General features: G+C 37.3%; 1 protein-coding gene across 3 annotated transcripts in view; it reads right to left on the bottom strand.

Annotated features, from left to right (window-relative positions):
• The window catches only part of LOC129779502 (uncharacterized), a 247,500-nt gene extending 230,364 nt beyond the window's left edge, over positions 1-17,136 (bottom strand). For all 3 annotated transcript variants that reach the window (XR_008743682.1, XM_055787007.1, XM_055787008.1), the window contains exon 1: positions 15,866-17,136. The gene's annotated coding sequence lies outside the window, so the exon portion shown is untranslated. The remainder of the gene's footprint in view (positions 1-15,865) is intronic.
• Between the last annotated feature and the right edge of the window lie 274 nt (positions 17,137-17,410).

Raw genomic sequence — 17,410 nt, 5'->3', positions numbered from 1 at the left:
ATATATATTTTTTCAAAACTCCATCAATATGAGTATCAAATGAAAGGTCTTGATTAGTAGGTTATATTTATTTATAAAAAAAAAGTAAATCCAAAATGGCGGCCGCTACAAAATGGCGGATTACATATTTTCTCAGGACCCATCAATATGTATATCAAATGAAAGGGATTGACTAGTAGAACACAGTTATTCATGAAGAATGCAAATCCAAAATGGCCGCTACCACAAAATGGCGCCATATATATTTTTTTCAAAACCTAATCAATATGGGTATCAAATGAAAGTGCTCGACTAGTAAAACATAGCAGGTTATGAAAAATCCAAATCCAAGATGGCCGCAGTTCCCAAATAATTAATTACTTTCTAAATAGTTTCATTCAGCTTGACCTGTTTGTATGTATATTTGAATGTCTGTAGGGTTGTCCCACATAAATAGAAAATTGATAGCCGCTAAAAAATGGCTGAATGGCTTGACTTGGAGAATACCAAACATGATAAAGAACATAAATTCAAAAAGGTCGCCGCCACTAAATGGTCGACTATGAATTCTTTCGCAATCCCCTCAATATCGGTATCAAATGAAATGATTTGACTAATGGAATACAGTACATCATCAAAATATTCCGAAGAATGTTAGGTACAAACAGGTCAAACTGAATGAAACTATTTAGAAAGTAATTAGTTATTTGGGAACTGCGGCCATCTTGGGTTTGGATTTTTCATGACCTGCTATGTTCTACTTGTCGAGCACTTTCATTTGATACCCATATAAATGAGGTTCTGAAAAAAAAATTTAAAAAAAAATATATATATATATATATATATATATATATGTGTGCTCCCGTGGCCGAGTGGTTAGCGTCAAACCTAACATGCAGGGGGTTCGGGTTCGATTCCCGTTCGGTCGGGGAAATTTTTCTTCAAAGAAATTTCCTCTGACTTGCACTGTGGTCACGCGTATTCTAGAGCTTGCCACTCAGAATACATTCAAGGCGTGTTATTTGGCATAGAAATCTCAACTAAGTACTGATGAAAATGACGCAAGTAATACTACGTTGAGACGGCGGAGTTCCTCTAGGAACGTTAGTGCCATATAAGAAGAAGAAGATATATATATATATATATATATATATATATATATATGGCGCCATTTTGTGGACGCGGCCATTTTGGATTTGCATTTCTTATAAATACCTGTGTTCTACTAGTCAAGCCCTTCATTTGATACCCATATTGACTGTTCAATATGGAATCATTATACAAATTATTCAAAATTTTCGAAAATAAAAAAAAAATGCTCCGGATAATCGAGTCTAAAATTCCGGATGATCGAGTCCGACCTGTACTTCTACCAAAACTCGTCATTATAATATCAGATTATTTTCAAACACAATCCTCGTTCATGATGTTTTGAACCATTTGCAAATAACATGTTTCTGCTTTACATGGAATAAATGTTTGATTCTGAAAATATGATAGAATAAAGACAGCCATAAATCGGACAATTCCGATTTATGGCTGTCTTTATATACCAATAGAAACAATATCAAAAATCACCGAGCAGAAAAAAGTTAACTGGTTCTTAATGACACTGTAAACAAACAAGATGACAGATCGCGCTCAAAATTGACATTAAAAATATTAACAGTAGCACCAACTTAAAAAAATTGAAAATGTTCTGCAGTAAGATTTAAAATTACAAATTCAACTTAGTTCGAAGTCGAAATTTTTAGGTAATTTTTAAAATGCTGTAGCTTCGTGAAAAATCAACGTAAGGAGATTGGATGTACATAAATTCAAAGGTTAAACTAAAAGCTTTTCGAAATATTTTCTGAACACATTTGTTCTTCCGTGTGTGGATGTAGTGGACAAAAACATCGGAAATAAATTAAAAATCGCTTTCTTTCCGTTCTTTTCAAAGTTTTTGTGGACTAATACAATTGTTTTACAACTAAATCGATAGAAGATCCATTTAACATTATCAACCAGCTTTCATTTGATCCCTATAATGTTCCTGTAGGAACGGTCAATACAGAGAGGTTTTTGTTTCAATAAAGAATGAATGAAGATAATGAATAATTCAATAAATAATTATCGCACCGTCAATCGAAAAGTAGTTTCAAAAACTACACTAAACCCGACCAACATTTTTATATCGTTACTAGCTGACCCGGCAAACTTCGTCTCGCTCATAATTTGTTTTCCGTTATCAATACCTTCAAACATTCACGTTTTCTTACTAAGCGCAATTTCATGTGTCCAATCGCAAAACTGTTCATTGATTGATCTTCTAATCGACCCCGTTGAATTTGCCTTTTACTAAAAAATTCCTAGTACTTATACCAAAACTCATCATTATAATATCAGATTATTTTCAGACACAATTCTCGTTCAAGATTATTCAAGTTTCCATTCACCACAGAAACGTTTCGTGCCCCCTAAAATCTTCACATGCCAAATTTGGCTCCATTTGCTTGATTAGTTTTCGAGTAATGCAGAAATTTGTTTTTCATTTGTACGGCAGCATAACCCCCACCCTCCCCAAAGAGAAGGGGATGAGTATCTAACCACCATAGAAACATTTATTGCACCATAAAACATCCATATGCCTATTTTGGTTTCATTTGCTTGATTAGTTCTCGAGTAATGTAGAAATTTGTGTTTCATTTGTATGACATCCCCCCCCTTAGAGAGGGGGTGGAGTGTCTAACCACCATAGAAACATTTTTTGCACCCAAAAACCTCCATATGCCTAATTTGGCTGCATTTGCTTGATCAATTCTCGAGTAATGTAGAAATTTGTGTTTCATTTGTATGACAGACACACCCCCCCCCCCCGTCCCCTAAGTGAGGGGGAAGCAGTATCTAATCACCATAGAAACATTTTTTGCACCCTAAAACCTCCATATGCCTTATTTGGTTACATTTGCTTGATTAATTCTCGAGTAATGTAGAAATTTGTGTTTCATTTGTATGACAGCCAAGTGAACAATGTAATGAATAAAAGAGGTCGATTTTACTCGCATATACGTTAAAATGCAACAATCGCAAAAACGGGGATTATGTAAGCAAAAGACAACAAAATAATCAAAATTCAGTCGTACTTTAGTCAGTAATGAGCTAATATGGTGTTGACGCTGAAAGTTTATTTGGGAATGTTGTTGCTGTGCTCATTGCACACACCGCTTAGTGAAAGCATTGTGTTCATAGAAAGATGTGTTCATTGAAAAGATTGAGTTAATTGTTTTTTGTTTTGTTTTAAAGAAGCTTTAAACTTTACAGCTTATTCGCCTCTAAAATAGAATAAGGAAATGTGCTATGCAATATGTGTTAATGGCAGAAATTTGTTATCCTATTCGCAATTTATAAAATACCTAATTGAAGTAGATCCTAAAAAAATTTATACAAAAAAAATACTGCGTATGTTATAAAAAACACACACACTTTAAAAAAAGAAGAATTACAAAAGCTAAAGCATTTGTGAGAATCAGTCAGTCCAAATAAAATAATCGTAGCAGTATTATATCTGTTGGCGCGTTCCTCAGCGCCAAGGCAGTGGACTGTAAAGCGGGAAGAACGTTTCAACTGTGTGGAAATTAACTCTTTCTTCCGCCTTGAGAAAGGCAGGTATTGGTTTCCACAGCAGTCTACTAGCCAGATATCGATGGTGCGAAGGTTTATTCGGAAGGCAAGAGTGCACTTGGAAGTCAAACACTTTTCTTCCAACTAGTGGTTTATTTGACGATGTTACAATATAACGTGTAAAAACAGAATGAACAAGCTCTCGACCGCCACCTCTTTTTATGTAGTTGTGAACGGGTAGTGTTAGCGATGAATATTGGTTCGTCGGTGCATGGTGATGTCGGTGATGCATGTCCCGCGCATGCGCTCAATGCGTGCAACGATGACGTCATTCCGGAGCGGTCGAGTCGGGCGCGAACAATATCAAGACCGAATTTCCACGCGTTTTCCGAAAATTTTCCATAATCTTACAAGTTATCACTTCATTTTCTTTTTCTAAATAATTCCGACCAGTACGACATTCCTGCACAAATTTAATATGACCATGAAGGGTTATGATATGGAAAAACTTAAATTTCCAAAGATATAATCGCAGTCTTTCTTAACTTGTTCGTATTACTCGCAGTTCCTCTATATTTCAATACTTGTTCCCTGAAATTTCATTTGAAATTCTAACTATCTGGTCTGATATATTGTATGGAAAAGAAGTCATGTCCAATGTTCGGGTACACGGACCCCCTCGAACCATCGCCTAATGGTGATATAAAATTGTCAGAATTATGTAGATCTCATGTAGAATTCTTTCACAGAGACAATATTAAACGCAGCCATTCAATTTTAGTCCACTGCCACGTTTCCAAAAAAAAGAAGACTCTCGCAGACAACCCATCAGATTCAATTATATCAATTCAGAAAGTTTTTTTTCTGCATTTCCGCACACTCCACATTGTAGAGCAAAAACTTCATCTCGCTCCACACCAAAAGAGCAGTCCGACCCCATTCATGAGACAGTTTCTCAGTCGCCTTCCCCTATGCTGCTATTGTCACGCCGGATACGACCGCAAAGGTGTCCTCAAATAAGCACTTCCGACCCGCTCAGCCTCGAACACACGAAGCGGAAACAATCCTTTGTGAGAACACTCGAGGCACTCCGACACACGGTTCGACATAACGAAGCTCATAAATATATGATTGAACTGGCCGCCGCCACTGCCGAACCGTGAGAAAACGCCCACACCGCTGCTACTCTTCCGTTCCCTCTCGAATGCCCGGGTCTAGTTACTCATGTGCGTACGCCCTTTCCCTCTGTCCACTTCATGCACTCGGCCTGAAAAACTAATTTCCAGTGCTAGGATTAGCCATTGTGTAGTTGGGAGGTTGGTGACAACGCACGGCGAACTTTGCGGCTCAACGTCAACATGACCGCGCTGCGAAACGTGCCCCGGCGTAACGCAAAAAGTTGCTATTTGCTCAGAAAATTAATATGTAGCGCTCGTTTTGGCACCACTCGACTAGAGCCACAACGAGTGCATGGTTTTTGACAAATTTTTACACTTCACAGTGGTTGTTGTGTTCGGTCAGAGCGCGGCCACTTAAGCTGTCAAACTCGACCCAGGGCACACGTACAAATTCTAGTCTAGTTGGTTTGGTTGGAGGAATGTGTAGATCAGCGTGCGACTAATTTTCGACACGGAATTGTTTGTATTTAGATCTCTGTTTGTTTTTGAGATGGAGTTGCTAATTGAGTTTAACTTTGGAAGAAGGTCGGTTCGAATTTGCTGTATGCATGTTTTCGAGAAAAGATAATTCAATAATGAATGGAACACTGTGAGTTTTGTAACAAAACAATGTTGTGTGCTAACGTTAGGGCAAACATTGAGTAATTCAACTTGTCTAAAACAATTGGCAGTCAATGTTGTGTAATTCAAACGCGGGCCAATCCCATCGTGCTGTATCTGTACTTCAACTATTTCATTCGATCATGGTGCGCTATCGACTATGGATACGTTAAGTGCACAATTCGTGTTTCATATAAATGGTAGCAGGAAACAATCAAAATTTACATGGAAAGTTACACCATAATATCCCAAGGTTTAAACAGATTTTGACCAATAAAACTGGGCTGAAAAGTCGCGGGATTTTTCAACAGATGGCTCCACTAAAAAAACTGAACAAGATTCATTTCGAGAGGTTCATCTGTCATTAGTTTATGCATGAAGTTTCATGTCATTTCGTTTATTTGTCCACAGACTACAGTTGTTTAGGTGTCACTACCTGAGTGTTCGTATAGAAAATGGAAAAAGAGGAATATCGTATTTTGATCAAGTATTGTTTTTGATGGGAAAAACTCCTGAACAATCAATGCAGTGGTTGACGAAATGTTATTCCACTTCTGCTCCATCGAGAACAATAGTACCGCACCGCAGATGCACCTCACTCTGGAAGGCCAAAAGAGACTACGAATCCAGAAATCGGCAAACAAGTGCATCGAGTCGTTTTGAACGATCGTAAAGTGAAGTTACGCGAGTTAGCTAAGGCCGTAGGCATTTCAAAAGAACGAGTGGGATACATTTTTTTTCTCTATTATAGTGACTGGTTCGTCACTTTTACTTCCATTTTTGGAAGAATGTCGGGAGTGAGAATTGAACTCGTAATCTCTGCGTGAGAGGGATGTTACCACTACGCCAGATCGCCTCCACGAGTGGGATACATTTCGCAAGACATTTTGGACATGAAAAAGCTATCCGTGCGATGGGTGCCGCGTTTGCTGACCGTCGACCAAAAACAGCGACGCGTTGATGATTCAACAGTCGGTTTGGTGTTGTTGAAGCGTAATCGAGTGGACTTCTTTCGACGTTTTGTGACAATAGATGAAACGTGGTTCCATAACCACACTCCTGAGCAGGGTTACCATAGCTACAGAATAATCTGTATTTATAAAGATTTTTCAGACTTTTTGAAACCAAGAATCTGTAGATACAGATTACAGATTTTTGAGGTTTTCATACAGATTTACAGATTTTTCATAATAATGATCCAATATTAGTTATGGCTTGATATCAATATTTTTTTTTTTCCAACTAACCAATTTTATTCATATACCATTCCAATCAGTCTGAATGAGAGTCATTTTGGCCTTCATATGAAGCAAGTAGTACTGCTTTCTCATGATCAATATAAGGCGAAAAGATGCAAAAGTCTGCGTCATCGGCTAGCTATACAACCAGTGGCATCGACTGGGGGTGTGGAGGGGGCGGACAGCCCCCGGGTGCACGATTTTAGGGTTGCAGAATGAACGAAATTTATATGAAGAAATTGGATAAATATTATTTCTGGCGGGGGGTGGGGTCTTCCGCCCCGGGTGCAAAAGCTTCACTCGACACCACTGTATACTACTATTAATACTATTAAGTATTAAGTACTATTAATAACACAACAATGGAGCTCATATCAACAGTCCCGCTGTGTTCATTCCAACTGTGAACATTCGAACAATAGGAATATTCTCACGCCGAAAAAAAGGCGACATATGTATCGATAGAATAGGAATACTCTTACGCTAAAAAATGGCTAATGTGTAATATACAACAAACTTATCGTGAGATAAAAATGTACACAAATAAATTCGGCTCTGTTACAGCTGAATAGCTAAATGAGCCTAATAAGTCAGATGGGATAAAAAAAAATCGCCTTTACCTATAAATAAATAACACTGTTTATCTTTTTCCTACTAAAACACAGTGAATGAAAATTTGTAAGTGGATACCATCAATATCGTCAAATTCATAATAATTATGGCAATCAATGATACTGAAGCTAAGATTATGCTTCAAAATTGAAATAAAAAATTTAACCCTTTGCGGTTGTATCAAATTCGACATGTGTGTCGTACTGTCGCAATCATTTTTACTTGAAAACCAGAGATGTTAGATTATGAAAGATGAACAAGATTCCTTTATTTTTTGTATACTTCTGATAAGTATTTACCGTTTTGGTCCGTGAGTAAGTTCACAAGACATGAAAATTCGTTTATAAAAAGTATGAACTGATACATTGTTGCATAAATGAAAATAGCAATATACTTCTTTGCTGTGGTGGTTGAGACAAACGACCGTAAAGGGATTTCGATACAGAGTTTCTGAGAAAAAACTCAGATAAAAAGATTTTTTGAAACCAAAAAACAGATTTTATTATGGCCACTCTGCTCCTGAGTCCAAAAGGCAGTCTGCAAAGTGGCACTTAGGCATATTTCGAAGACTTAGACGTTTCGTACTACAGAAAGGGAATCGAAATGTTGGAAACTCGCTATACCAAGTGTATTTCCCTTGAAGAAAACTATGTTAAGGAATAAATACAGCTTTGCTCAAAAAACGATTGTTTCCTTAAAAATCTCAGGACTTTTCAGCCCATGTAGTGTTTACATAATTTCGGGATGTTGAACACGAATCTGCTATTCATTTTTTATTAGGGGTCGTCCATAAATCTCGTAATCCAATTTTATGACACCCTCCCCCCGTAGTATTTTTTTACTAACCTTTTTTCATTAAAAGATCACAAGCAGCCCCACTCTCTAGTGAAAACGAAGATCTGAAGAAAAAGGTCTGAGCCTAGGGGCACACACGAGAGCTTCACATAGGACTGTGATTGTTGGAAAAGTTGCGTTTGAATTCTTTCAATTGTTCAGAATCCGTAAATTCTACTTTTGACGTAGAACTACGTCTTTAATTTCTATATAAGGGGGTCATCCACGAAATTGAAAATGAGGCTTGTAACGATTTATTAAGAGATTTCAGACGTATATTACGCAAGATTGTTATTGCGATGTATGTTATGTTGTATACCATTAGAAGAGAAATGTATCCAGCCATTCGCTTGAAACATGAACAGTGAATATAGTAAAAAAAGTAAACAATTTGAGGTTTAAAATAGGTATGTTGTTTCGATTTTACTAGCCTCGTTTTCCCCCACAACGCAACGAGCCATCTTGTTGCCTACATACAGGCGTTAGGTCACAATCTGAGTCAATGCGTAATATTATTCTCCATCTGCCGATAATTGGCATTTATCAGTTGGCAGAATGAATGGAGGGATGATCTTGGAATTATTCTAGAGATCATCTTGAATTGTTTTACTCTATTCTCCCCAAGTATTTGACAAAAGCCTAGCTGAAAAGTTTAAACGTTGATAGAGATTTTATTAGATTAATGTTCAGGTTGTTGTCCAATCGATTCGTAATTAAATAAATAGAAGAAAAGGGTGGTAAGGACTATACTGTATTTTGTGCACATTTTTGAACATTGATATAAAAATATCAAAAAGTGTCGAGTGTCCAAGATAGAATTCCGAACTATAACTCATACTATAAACAACTGTTTTCCCGGGATCTTCATTTGATGTATCAAAAGATTAAAAATTACAGATATCTGAACATGTTATATTTGTTATATTTATTATATTTGTCAGATAAACTTAATTATAAACAATAAACAATAAACAATATGAACTTCTATCCTTCAAACTGTTTGTAAGAGTTGAAGTGGTAAGAATCTAGAAACATTAATTATTAATGCTTTATATACTCAATAGTCAACTATTGAAAATAAATTCCATATAGATATTCCAACATAAACACGAAAAACTCAAAGCTCTGACTATGTCATATCGATTTACCCAAACCTGCCTAAAATGCCATTAGTAAAACAATCACTATCACATCTTCTTTATTTATGTAATTTCGCTTAGTAGGGTAAGAAACTATTATTTATCAGTTCATATTAAACTTAAGCGTATTAAAGAAGAATAGAACAGCATTTTCTCCTTCGTTGCCACGTAGATATTATGCTCGTAACCAGGGTTCAGCAAAGTCATATTCAACTGAGGATAGTCAGCGGACTATGAAGAAAGTCACCTTCGTATTCAGCTGGAAATGAGTTTTGGCTTCTTCCAACAGTTTCTCCGTCATCATGACTCAACAGTCAATCAGTCGGACGTTTAGTTGCTATCTCACTCTACGACTCGACTATCGCATTTCATTCTTCCCCGTCAAATGGACTACAAAGCATATTGAAGTGACCCCCCTCAAAATGAATTCGTTTCTCTCTCTCTCATGTATCACGTATGCATGTATCGATGTTTGAGTTCAACGTGGTTTGATATATACTACAGGAGAGCTAGATTTTTTTTGTATCGTACACGAAAATTACTCGTATTACACGTATAAAATAGCGTGTGTTCAGAACCACTGACAAATTTGTGAATTTTGTTTGCTGGATAAATTTCTCGTCTGATGTTATACAGTATATCAAATATGGCAATAACTGTCTTACGTAATCTGCGTTTGAAATCCTTTGATATTTCGATGCATGTTTCTTTTTCAATTTAGTAGTGTCCCTATACAGAAATCAAAGACGTAGTCCTACGTCAAAAGATGGCGTAGTTTATGGACGATCCCTCAAATCAAACAAATTTTGCTATAAATATAATTCTTTTTTTTAAATTACTAATTAGAACAATCATCTTCATCCTCTTCTTCATCTTCTTCTTTTTCTTCTTCCTCTCCTTTTTCTCCTTTTTCTTCTTCATAACTATTATCAGATTCACCATTATCTTTTCCTAATTCAACCATTGTTTTCTTCAATATAAATACTACTTCAACTGGAGATTTTTTACAACTACTTTTCTGCTGAGCTGAAATACCGGTTTGTTTTTACCGGAATTTTTCTTGTGGCATGGAATGTGTTTCAAACCCAGATTTTCGACAGCGCATAAATCCCAGCCGATATGAAATATGAATCGTGCATTCAAAGCAACGTAGCGAAGATATTCCATAATGCCAATAATCTTCGTTTACTTCGTTTACAATGTCCGCATCTTTTCAATGTTGTGAAACTCCGATATTGTAGCTTTACAGCTACAAAAAAATACACTTTTTCAGGCCTAATATGACCAAAATTCAGAATATCTAAAGAAGGAGATTTGTTTCGTATAGTTTTTCGAACAACTTCTTCCGTTGACGCCAAAACAATCCCAGCTATCATTGGAGCTGCAGAGCGTTTCAAACTAATGTACCTTTTTTAAAAAAACGTCAGTTCGCCAAGCTTTGATAAGTCATAAAAAATAGATTTTATGATATTGCTCCCAAATTGGGGATTTAAACACTTAAATATTATAGCAATAAAGGGTAAATGAGGCAATTTTCTTTTAATATAAAACGACGTCTTTGATTTCTATATAGCAGGGTCACTCTACGAAAAATGTAACGAAAAATAAAGAGATTTCTAATACACATTACACAAATTCATTATTGCTATGTATGTTATAATATGTACCATTAGATCTCAAATCCATTCCGCATTTTTTTTATTACACAAACAGTGAAGATAGTAAAACAAGTACAGGTCGGACTCGATTATATATAGTCGACCATTTTTTTTCAACAATTATTTTCAAATCCTATACATAATCGAATCTCAAGAAAACAATTTTTTCATTAATGTATGAATGTCAAACATTAATAGAAAAATAGCTTTTTTGTGATTCGATGTGATATTGGATTCGAAAATTAACGTTCAAAGTGAAATTGCGATTATATATAATCGAGTCCGACCTGTAATCAATTTGGCGAATAAAGTAGGCATGTTTTCTAGATTTTATTGGCTGCTTTTTTTTTTACCCTCCACTGACCCCCACACCAATAGGCTCATAGGGAGCCCACTGGTAGTGGACACTTACTAACAGCTAAACCATGGAGAGTAAACTATTAACTAATAAACTAAACTTAGTCAAACCCCAGTGGAACTTAGTTCCTTTGAAGGGGTTCACTTAAGATAGGAAACAAAAAAAAAATTAAAGATAAAATAAAAACAAAACGGTGATAACATTAATGACTTTGGAGACTATTTTGAATTAATTTAAAACTTTATAACAATAAAAAAAATAAAAAAATTATAAAAAATCAGAATGGTAAAGTCTAAATTTTAAATTGGTTGGCACATTTAAAGAATGTATTCATTTACGTTCCTGATTATATGATGTTTCAGCTTACTTTTGAATATATTGTTATTGGTTATTGATTTCAAATCATTAGGAAGTAAATTGAATTTTAATGGACCGTAGCTCATAATGCGCGTGAAACCCAAGTTTGTGTATGCTCTACTTCTTGTTAACTCATTTGCATTTCTCGTATTCGGAAGGTTCACTCGAGTTGAAAAATTTATGTTATGATGGAAATTACGATTATGCAATGTATTATGTACAAACATAATAGTTTGAGTATCACACAATCCTAAAATAGGAATAATTCTGTGGTGTAAACTAGTGTAGATCGAAATTGTCGGATATCGGAACGGTAGATTAAAGATTACTTTCACACATCTGTTCTGAAGTGTTTGGATTTTTTTTAGTTTTGATTTGGCAGCATGACCCCACACAACGATTAAATATTGGAGTATGGAATGAATACATGCGAAATAAAAACGCAGCAGCGCTTCTTTAGGCACAAAACAACGTACTCTTTTCATGAGACCACATAGAGTTGAAACTTTTCTCGATACATGATTTATATGAGTGTCCCATGAAAGACAAGAATCTAAGTGTAGCCCTAAATATTTCAAAGATGTGACCTTCTCAATTGACATGTTTCTGACAGACGGATCGAGATGTTGACAGATTTTCTTGCGTGGCGAATGAAAAACCATATATTTTGTTTTAGAATTCCATTCCTAAAATATTCCATGAGAGCCGCTTGCCCTGTGGGAAAAGGCCACAAACCCAAATTGCATATAATTCGGGCGTTAGCCTCCAAAGTAGAAATGAGAACTGTTCGCAAACGGTATGAAAGAACTAGTGACCCATTCAATGAGGTTATGCACCAACAATACAGATTTTAGATCATTGGTAGGATCAATGGAAAGGGAAATGAGATCTCAGAGAAAAGTGAGAATAATTCATGAAAAAAACGATCATGAACATTAGTATATACAGTTATGCTTTTGAATCCGGACACTTTGCATAACATTTAATACAATACCACAGCCATTACATTTTTTTTGCATTTTTTGCATGTTGTATAAATGCGATTGATAGTTACTAATCATTTCATAAGCATTACTATAGCTTTCAACAATAAGGTAAAATTCATATTCATATTTTGTGACGGGAGTTTGAAGTTCAGTTCAGTTCATAATAGGCTGTCAAAAAAGTCCTGCGGTATTTTTTTTGAATTTTCATTTGTTCATAAAATTAGTTACAATCATCTGTTTTAAGTCAAATATGTGCCGTTTTGTTCGATGACTTGTTCCCAACGAGATGCCAACTTCATAATACCCCTGTTATAGAAGCTCGCTTCCTCGGAAAAAACTCGGATAGCCAATTTTCACAGGCCTCTTTTGTGGCTAACTTCTGACTACCTAGCTCGTTCGCCATGGACAAAAACAGATGGTAGTCACTTGGTGCAAGGTCCGGACTATACGGCGGATGCAAAAGAACCTCCCATTCGAGCTCCCGGAGCTTCTGGCGCGTCACCAAAGAAGTGTGTGGCCTGGCGTTGTCCTGATGGAAGACAATGCGGCCTCTGTTTATCAAAGATGGCCTCTTCTTCATGAGTGCTACCTTCAAGCGGTCCAGTTGTTGGCAGTATAGGTCCGAATTGAGCGTTTGGCCATAGAGAAGCAGCTCATAATAGATTATTCCTTGACAATCCCACCAAACACACAGCAGAACCTTCCTGGCCGTTAATGAGGGCTTGGCCACCGTCTGAGCCGCTTCAGCGGGCTTCGACCACGACCGTTTGCCCTTCACGTTGTCGTAAGTGACCCACTTTTCATCGCCAGTCACCATCCGGTTCAGAAACGGGTCGATTTTGTTGCAATTCAGCAGCGATTCACATGCGTCGATACGGTCAAAGATGTTTTTTTGCGTCAACGTGTGTGGCACCCATACATCGAGCTTCTTTGTGAATCCAAGCTTCTTCAAATGGTTAATAACGGTTTGATGACTTATCCCCAGCTCTTGGCCGATGCTACGGCTGCTACTATGCCGGTCTATCTCGTCTAATTCAGCGATTTTGTCGCAATTTTCGACGACAGGCCTTCCGGAGCGTGGCGCATCTTCGACGACCTCTACACCAGAACGAAAACGTTGAAACCATCGTTGTGCGGTGGAAATGGAAACTGTATCGGGTCCATAAACCGCACAAATTTTATTGGCAGCTTGAGATGCATTTTTGCCTTTGTCATAGTAGTACTGTAAAATATAAATATAAATATGTCGGATTTTCTCTTTATTTTGCTCCATATTTGCGACACTATAACTCACGAACGACTAAACCAAACAAAACACTGTCAAGGACTATATTATAGCGCGCCTACCGCGCCTAAATACCTTTCCAACAAGCTATAGTATGACTCGATACAATGAATACAACTAGAACTACGCGCTTACAACGACACCTCACGGAAATACCGCAGGACTTTTTTGACAGCCTAATATATCAAACGGGTTTTCTAGGGCAACAACTTGAAGTTTTGAATAAATTAAATTTATGAATCTCTGAACAGTTACAAAAAAACTCAATTCAAAAGCAATTGCCCTCAAATACCAGTATCCGTCCGTACCTCTAGGTACAGACTCTTATACTTTTTTTTTGTTTGATAGCCAGCGATAGCCCTGTGCAGTGGTCAGATAATGTGAAACCCATGACCAGAACAAAATAACCAATGCCTACACCTCACTGACAAATTTCGAGAGACCTATAGTATTTTTATGGAACCTGCATTCGCAGATCATCCACTCGCGGATAACCGAGGTTCTACTATACTGCTGTTCTACGCATAGTTGTCCCATGTTCCAAAATCAGTAACTGAGTAAAACGCAATCAAAGTTTTCTGCCATATTTGTCTATAAGAAGCTTAAAATATTTCAGTTTAGCAATACATCGGGTTTTTTATGAGCACTAAACTGGACTGCGTTTCACAACTATAGTACCACTCATTCTTTCTGAGTTTCCAGAAATATGTAAGAAGTTGGTTGAATTGAAGTATATAGTGTAGGATGTAACAACTATCTTCATTTAAAAGACTGGCCATTTGAACTTTATTGTTGTGTTCACGCGCGAGACATTCAAAAAACAAAAATTCCAGTGTTTAATATCTATAGAACTTACCATCAACACGAATGAACAGTCAAAAGTACAAAGAAGTAGTACAGAATCATTTTACATAAAAAACAATGAGTAATTTGGCATCAATTCATAACATCCGGAAAGTCGAGGCAAGGTTTATTGAATAGGGGCTTCAGATTCAGGACGGGTCAGCTTGTTTACCAGATCAAAACCCTATCAAGAACATATGAGGAGTGATCGTACGAATAGTAGATGCACCTTCCAAGCAGTATGAGTGATTTGAAAAGCTTAAACGAGTAGTATCCTCTACGTAGAACGAGATACACACTACAACAAAGCGCAGATTGGTCAAAATCACCCCGAATGGGTTATTTGAACTGATTGAGAACTAAAGATAACCTACGTATTAGGAAATTATTGTAAATCATGTGAAATTGACGTTAATTTTGTAAAGGAGTGAGAGTGTTTCCATATGGTTCTATAGTTATGAAACATTTCGAACCTGAACACAAAAATAAAGTTCAAATGGTCAGTCAATTAAATAAAGATAGTTGTTATATCCAACATTATATACTTCAATTCAACCGACTTCTTATATATCTCTGGAAACTCACAAAAAAATGAGTGGTTCTATAGTTGTGAACCGCAGTGTATTGTTTAATGAAATGCGACAAGACTCCCTTACTTGAATTAATGAAGCTTGATTACGGGCTTAAAATTCGTGATTGAACAATTACGCCTAGTATATTAACATGGGTTAATGGAATTTGATGTTGTTTTTTTAAATACTAAGAACAAACAATAAGTTTTTTTTTGTGTTTTCAGGAAGATTATGGATAAAAACATCGTTTTATGGAGAAAAGTGAAAATTGTCAAAAAAGGACAACTATGCGTAGAACTGCAGTATATAACATATTTATGTTTATCAGAATTATCTATTGGAACCTTCTTTACACACATTGAATCCACCAACTTATAAGAGTCCTCACCAAAATTCCGCACCTGAGGCGTATGGGACATATAAATTACGTGACTCATATGCAAACGAATTTCCGCCAATAAAGAGCGTCGAAACCGATGTTGTTCAACTTCACAGCTGTGGAATTGCTGCGCCTGTAGACACGTTAAAAAGATAATAAGCAACTTAAAACTTGAAATAACAAAAAAAAATAGCATACCGGAACTACAAACAAAACAACATACGAGCAATGATAGTTTACTTACAGGTGGATTCGTTCAAAAATTTCCTCTAGGTACTTTCACACAAACGGCCGATGAGCAGTCGAGCTTAAAGTTGACAATGCAAACAACGTCTGCTACTGACACTTCCTCCTAGGAACTGATTTTGCCACCAATAAAACACAACACTTCTCAGCCCCGATGAGATCACGCTTGCACCCAATCCAAATTCTTCCGTGAGACTTCTTCGGGCGATAAATACTTTCCACCGCTGATTTCACGCTGTTTTTATTATCTTCGGCGCAATAATTCACCAAACCAAATTTACTTCACTTAACAATTTACCGCCGAGCCAGGCTCGGAAGCGCACTAATGAGAGGAACAACTCGGATTCGGGAAAGTAAGCACTCACCGAAAAAAAAAACACATAAACCGTCGAAGATCACAGCAGCACTCCTTTTTGCTGCCTTCGCGGCTAATCCAAACTCTCGGCCAAGTTGGGGGAGCTTTTTACTGGTGGCTTAACCATGTGGATGCAATAAACATTTATTCTCCTGTTATTTATTTCACTTCGCTTGCCTGATTCGTAAATTTATTTGTTTTCATTTGGCTTTTACTGTCGATGCTGGGAGGAGGAGGAGGACCGAGCTCAGCTCATCGTGGGATATGCCTTCCGGAAGAAGAAAACACACTGCGAACACTTGCAAAACGATGCGTCAGGACGATCCGAAATTGCCTTACGCCTGGCAGCGTATAAATCTTTCACGTTCCACAATAGTCGCGACGTATCGTTCCGGGGATAAATCTAAAATGTACACATTAATTCTATTCTTCTATTCTGTTGCTCCGTTTCACATTCGGCGAAGGCAAAAGTTAACTTTTCTCTTTATTACCTTCTGGTATCGATAACACTGCTCAGGAATACTCCCAGGGATACTGTTACAGCATCCAAAGCGCGGTGGTAATTCTACACCTCGTTCACACACAACTTCCACAACAACTTTTAAAATTTTCGAAACACGTGAAATCGGCTTGGATCAGAAACAGGCGCCTTCACTTTCCACCCGGTCAAACTTGATTAAACTCACGTTGCAATGATCCTCCGGGGAATGGGAGAAGGATTCTTCGCGCTCCTCGCACACCGAATCACCAGCGCGAATGCCGAGGGGTATCACAATAATTCATACCGCAAAGCATACACGAAACAAGCAAGCGCTCCAAAGCTTCAGCAGCAAACACTGCTCTTATCGTAGCACTAAGCACTGAAGACGGAAAGCTCAAACGGATTGGGTTGCACAACAACCGGAATCGACAGAGTCTTCGACGAGAATAAAGATCGACAGGACCTTCGAACACAGCGAGACCTTGTGTTGAACAGAAGAGAGAGAGAGCAAGTGGAGAGTGAGCGAAATGTGTTGCATGCACTCTGAGAGGCTAACTGGCTAACTCTCAAAACGTGCTTTTACTCAGCATTGCTGCGAGCCCTGAGCGTGGCAGCATAGCATAAAGCGTCATCATTATGTAGCATAACGTAAACATAGTTGACTGCGTTAGCCGCTACGCCTGCCATAGCCCTCGTGCCGAAGGTGA

Source organism: Toxorhynchites rutilus, chromosome 3, assembly GCF_029784135.1.
Source record: "Toxorhynchites rutilus septentrionalis strain SRP chromosome 3, ASM2978413v1, whole genome shotgun sequence".
NCBI classification, from domain to species: Eukaryota; Metazoa; Arthropoda; class Insecta; order Diptera; family Culicidae; genus Toxorhynchites; species Toxorhynchites rutilus.
Note: the sequence above shows the minus strand (reverse complement) of the source record. Positions and strands in the feature narration are given on the sequence as shown.